The following is a 6597-nucleotide window of genomic DNA, read 5'->3' as shown; positions in this document are numbered from 1 at the left end:
TCCCAGATAACTTCTTCCTCAGTATGTCCTGAATCCACCCAGCATGTCATGTGGACTACACAGGTTGGTTATGCCTCTGCTCACAGGTGTGTAGGCAATCCTGGTGAGTATCTTTCATGTGTTGGAGCTTGCATCAATCAGACAGGTTTTGCCCCTGAATGCTCTTAGGATCTTGAGATCAGGAGGCCCAGCTGGCATTAGGTGATTACATTTCGATTTGGGAATGGGAGCAAAGTATAGTCTCTTCTGATTTCTCAGGAGTGTCTGCACTTTTAAGGGTCCAGGTGTCACTCCCATAGGATTTGGTTGCAAGGAGCTCTTTGACCACTTCAGTTCAGTTCTATAGAAAGACCTGAACAACTGGTACCTGCAGGTGACTGTTCCTATATTCCTGTTTTATGAGATGTCATGCAGTTACCTCTTTGTCCAGGATTGTGGTCAAAGTTCCTTATCACTTGCACTTTGTCCTGACCTCCCAGGATTATTCACACTTATGGTAGCTCATCCCTCTTCACCACAGGATTTGATGCTGGGAATTGTGGCATGGGATCATTTCCTCAATGAGTCTAACTTGTATTCCAAATAGATTCATGGGTTAAAAAAACTTAGCAAGAGAAGGGTAAGCATATTCATTTTGGGTGCCTAGGGTTCTAGCTAACAGTAAAAAGATGATGAATTACTGGAAGAATTTGTTTAATGTGTAGTGGATCAATATAATATACTTATGACTTACTCTCCAACTTGGGCAAGCAACGAATATTGCTGCATTGTGGAATTCAGTGAGAGATGAGACTCTAAATGATACCAAGATCACCCAGCTAATATTGAAATAATCCTAGTCAGGACATTAGTGCTTACTTGACTTATTGTAGATAAGATGCTTTGCTTGCCAAATGTGAAAAGCAGAAGTCCAGAAAATTGAATTTTTTCAAATCTTTATTAACATGAGTATTTCTCCTTTACATTTAGATTGTTATTCCCCTTCCCGGTGTATGGGCCAACAACCACATAACCCCTCCCCCTCTCCTTCTGTATGGGTGTTCCAATCCCTTCCCCCCCCATCACCTGGCCACAAACAATCATGCTCACTGTGGAATCAGTCGTGGCAGGACCAAGGACTTCCCCTTCCACTGGTGCTCTTATTAGGCTATTCATTGCTACGTATGAGGATGGAGTCCTGGGTCACTCTATGTATAATTTTTGGGTAGTGGCTTAGTTCCTGGAAGCTCTGGTTGCTTGACATTGTTGTTCATTTTTGGTCTCTAGGCCGTTCAAGCCCTTCCAGTCCTTTCTCTGATTCCTTCAATGGGGGTCCCATTCTCAAGTCAGTGGTTTGCAGCTGGCATTCGCCTCTGTATTTGCTGTATTCTGGCTGTATCTCTCAGGAGAGATCTACATCCGGTTCCCATCAGCCGACACTCCATTGCTTCATCCATCTTATCAAATTGGGTGACTGTATATGTATGGTCCACATGTGGGACAGGCTCTGAATGGGTGTTCCTTCTGCCTCTGTTCTAAACTTGACCTCCCTATTGCCTCCCAAGGGTTTTCTTGTTCCCCTATTAAAGAATGAGGGAAGCATTCACATTTTGGTCATCCTTCTTGAGTTTCCTGTGTTCTGTGCATCTAGAGTCATTCAAGCATTTGTGCATAAGCCACTTATCAATGACTATATACCATGTGTGTTTTTCTTTAATTGGTTACCTCACTCAGGATGATATTTTCCAGTTCCATCCATTTCCCTATGAATTTCATAAAGTCATTGTTTTTAATAGCTGGGTAATATTGCATTGTGTGGATGTACCACATTTTGTGTATCCGTTCATCTGTTGAAGGGCATCTGGGTTCTTTCCAGGCTATGGCTATTATAAATAAGGCTGCTATGAACATAGTAGAGCATGTGTCTTTGTTATGTTTTGGGGCATCTTTTGGTAATATGCCCATGAGAGGTATAGGTGGGTCCTCAGGTAGTTCAATGGCTAATTTTCTGAGCAACCTCAAGACTGATTTCCAGAATGATTGTAACAGTCTCCAATCCCACCAACAATAGAGGAGTGTTCCTCTTTCTCCACATCCTCGCCAGCATTTTCTGTCACGTGAGGTTTTGATCTTAACCATTCTCACTGCTGTGAGGTGAAATCTCAGGGTTGCTTTGATTTGCATTTCCCTTATGACTAAAGATGTTGGAAATTTCTTTAGGTGTTTCTCAGCCATTCGGCATTCCTCAACTGTGAATTCTCTGTTTAGCTTTGAACCCCATTTTTAATACGGTTATTTGTCTCCCTGCAGTCTAACCACTTGAGCTTTGTATACTTTGGATATAAGTCCTCTATCTGTTGTGGGATTGGTAAAGATATTTTTCAAATATCTTTGCTGCCATTTTGTCCTAACAACCGTTTCCTTTGCCTTACAGAAGCTTTGCAGTTTTATGAGATCCCATTTGTCAATTCTTGATCTTAGAGTATAAGCCATTGATCTTTTTTTCAGGAAATTTTTTTCCAGTGTCCATGTGTTTGAAATGCTTCCCCACTTTTTCTTCTATTAGTTAGAGAGTATCTGTTTTGCTGTGGAGGTCCTTGATCCACTTGGACTTAAGCTTTGTACAGAGTGATAAGCATGGATCGATCTTCATGCTTCTACATGTTGACCTCCAGTTGAACCAGCACCATTTGCTGAAAACGCTATCTTTTTTCCATTGGATGGTTTTGGCTCCTTTGTCAAAAATCAAGTGACCATAGGTATGTGAGTTCATTTCGGAGTCTTCAGTTCTATTCCACTCGTCTATCTGTCTGTCTCTGTACCAATACCATGCATGAATTTTATGATATATACATACATGCATCATGTACACACTGAGACAGACTGAAGACACTCAGACAGACTGACGGACAGAAAAATGGATAAAAATGTGTCTATGTATGGAGTTGGAGCCTAGGAGCTAATTTAGCAAGTTTCAATTTCTGTCTTCATAACAGAAAACCAGGAGGTCCTAATTTCATCATTCCTTGCTGCATTTCATCCAACATAAACATTTCTTATCTCATTTACTAAAGATTCCAAATGTTCTGGATATTCTGACCTAAGCCCATGTACCTGAAAGGCACAACGTTTTTGTCACAATATTTATTATTCTTTAATATGATTCTATATGACTCAAGTTCCAAAATGCAACGGATAATAACTGAGTTATTTAAAATATGGTAGCATTTAACTAGCTTGAACATGAAATCCTGAATAACTGTCAGTGTACAGATTGAGAAATTCTGCCAATCTTCCTGTTTTAACTATATGATACATACGTAAAGATTATATTTGCTAATCAAATGTGAAGAAGTGCTTGGCATATAATATGGCGAGGTGGTTTTGTTCAGGAACCCCATAATGAGTGCATGAGCATGCACAGTATTTCTGGTCTTAAGCTAAAAAAAGGATAAGAACATGTCGAATTACTGGCAAAGGTTATACTATTTGTAGTGGATATAAGACAAATAATTTACTACTATTCTTCATGTTTAATTAAGAAATAAGTATTGTCGTATCTTGGGAGACAAAAAAAAAACCTGTCATTTCTCAGTTTATGCATCCATTTATGATCCAGAGTACGATTTTTCTTCCCTGAGAGTTTATCTTTTTTTATCTTCTATTAAATCTGCCATCCACTATATTAGTATGTTTTGGAATGGGAGACAGAGGTGAGAGTCTACTCTTCAGCCAAGATGAGAATATGTTACCATCATTAATTAAGGAGAAAACACGGGCAATCCAGACACTGCCCAGATCTGAAGGGACCCAGTCAAACAGCTCGCTGCACCCAAATTCAGTGGGAGGGGCAGCATGACTTCAGATGGGCAGACACACCTTGGAAGCTAGAAGAGACTACTCTCTGCCCACATTTTTGACTCTAGAGGAAAACACCTAGCGCCATCTGTGTCACCTGTACACAGGGTCTGAAGAGAAATCGGGGCAGGACCTTCTGGTTGCTCCCCTCATGGTGATCTGAAACCTGGACCTGAGAACCGACTCCAGGCCCAAGACCAGAGGTAAGGCCAACTTTTCTGCTCCAATTGACCTTCCTGGTGTATTCAGTACACAGGCACACAGGAATACCCAAAGATAAGTAGACTGGAATGACTACAAGTCTGAAAGAAGAACATTCTGCTACCATAACTGGCTGAAAGAGAACAGGAAAATAGACTTACAGCATTCCTGACATACAGGCCTACAGGATAGCCTAAGCACTGTCATTAATAGCAGAACAAGGTAACATCAGAGACAACGTGATGGCAAGACACAAGAACGCTAATCCAAGGAACAGAAACTAAGACTTCATGGCATCGTCGGAGAACAATTCTCCCGCCAAAGGAAACACTGAATATCAAATCATAGCAGAAAAGCAAGATCTAGATTTAAAATTATATCCGATCATGATGATAGAGGATTTTAAGAAAGACAAAGAATTCCCTTGAGAAATGCAGGAAAACACAAATATAGAAGCAGAAGCCTACAGAGAGGAAATGAAGAAAGCCCTGAAAGAATTAGAGGAAAACACAATCAAACAGGTGAAAGAATTAAAAATGGAAATAGGAACAATGAATACAGCACAAAGGGGGACAACCCTCGATAAAGAAAACCAAAGGAAGAGAAAAGGAGCTGTAGATACAAGCATCACCAACAGAAAGCAAGAGAAAGAAGGGGGAATATCAGGAGAAGAAGATTCCATAGAAATCATTGACACAACTCTAAAAAGATAATGTAAAATTGAAAAAAAAAGACACTGGCCCAAAAACTACAGAAAATCGAACACACAATAAGAAGATCAAATCTAAGAATAAGGTATAGAAGAGAGTGAAGACCCCCATCTCAAAAGACCAGTGAATATCTTTAAAAACATCATACAATAAAACTTCCCTAATCTAAAAAGATGCCCATAAACATACAAGAATCCTACAGAACTCGACCTAGATTGCACCAGAAAAGAAACTCCTCCCATCATATAATAGTCAAAACACCAAATACGCAAAACAAATAAAGAATATGAAAAGTAATAAGGAAAAACGGTCAAGTAACATATACAGGCAGACCTATAAGAATTAGACAAGACTTCGCACCACAGACTGTGAAAGCCAGAAGATCCAAGGCAGATGTCATACAGACCCAAAGAGAAAACAAACGTCAGCCCATGTGTCTGTATCCAGTAAAGCTTTCAATAACCATAGATAGAGAAATGAAGGTACTCCATGTCAAAACCAAATTTACACAATATTTTTCTACAAATTCAATCCTACAAAGGATAATAAATGGTAAAGTCTAGCACAAAGAGGCAAGCTACACCCTAGACAAAGCAAGAAACTAATCGTTTTGGAAGAAAGCAAAGAGGACACAAGTAGAAACATGATCTCACATCCAAACACGAATATAACAGGTAGCAACAATAACTATTCATTAATATCTCTCAACATCAGTGGACCCAATTCCATAACAGAAAGACACACATTAACAAACTGGATACACAATGAGGACCCAAAATTTTGCTGTCTACAAGAAACACACCTCAGACACAAAGACAGATACTACCTCAGAGTGAAAGGCTGGAAAACAATTTCCTAGCAAATGGTCTGAAGAAGCAAGCTGCAGTAGCCATTCTAATATCGATCAAATCCATTTTCAACTAAGAGTCATCGAAAAAGATAAGAAAGGACACTTCATATTAATCAAAGGAAAAATCCACCAAGATGAACCCTCAATCCTACATATTTAAGTTTTAAATACAAGGACACCTACATACATAAAAGAAACCTTACTGAAGCACAAATCACACATTGTACCTCACACAGAAATAGTAGGTGATCTCAACACTCCACTCTCATCAATGTACAGATCATGGAAACAGAAATTAAACAGATACATACACAGCCTAAGAGAAGTCATAAACCAAATGGATTTAACAGATATTTATAGAGCATTCTATTGTAAAACAAAAGGATACACGTTCTTCTCATTAGTTCATTGTACTTTCTCCACAATTTACCATATTATTTGTCATAAAACAGGCCTCAAAAGATACAGAAAGTGAGAACTATTCCCATGTGTCCTATCAGACCACCACGAGCTAAAGCGGGTCTTCAATAAAAGTAAGGAAAAAATACCCACATATACATGGAAGTTAAACAATGCTCTACTCAATGATAACCTTGTCGAGGAAGAAATAAAGACATTACAGAATTTAATTAAGACATTCTTAGAATTTAATGAAAATGAACGTTCAACATACCCAAACTTATGGGAAACAGTGAAATCTGTGCTAAGAGTAATACTCAGAGCTCTGACTGCCTTCAGAAAGAAACAAGAGAGAGCAGATATCATACCTGAAAGCTCAAGTTTGATAGCATACCTAAAAGCTCAAGAACAAAAAGAAGCAAACACATTCAGGAGGAGTAGAAGACAGGAAATAATCAACATCAGAATTGAAATCAACCAAGTAGAAACAAAATGGACTATACAAGGAATAAACAGAACCAAAACTGGTTCTTTGAGAAAATCAACAAGATAGATAAACCCTTAGCCAAACTAAAAAGAGGACACAGAGAGTTTGTCCCA

The sequence above is a fragment of the Rattus norvegicus genome, chromosome Y (assembly GCF_021556685.1).
Source record: "Rattus norvegicus strain SHRSP/BbbUtx chromosome Y, alternate assembly SHRSP_T2T, whole genome shotgun sequence".
Classification (NCBI taxonomy): Eukaryota; Metazoa; Chordata; class Mammalia; order Rodentia; family Muridae; genus Rattus; species Rattus norvegicus.
This window is presented reverse-complemented; position numbering follows the sequence as displayed.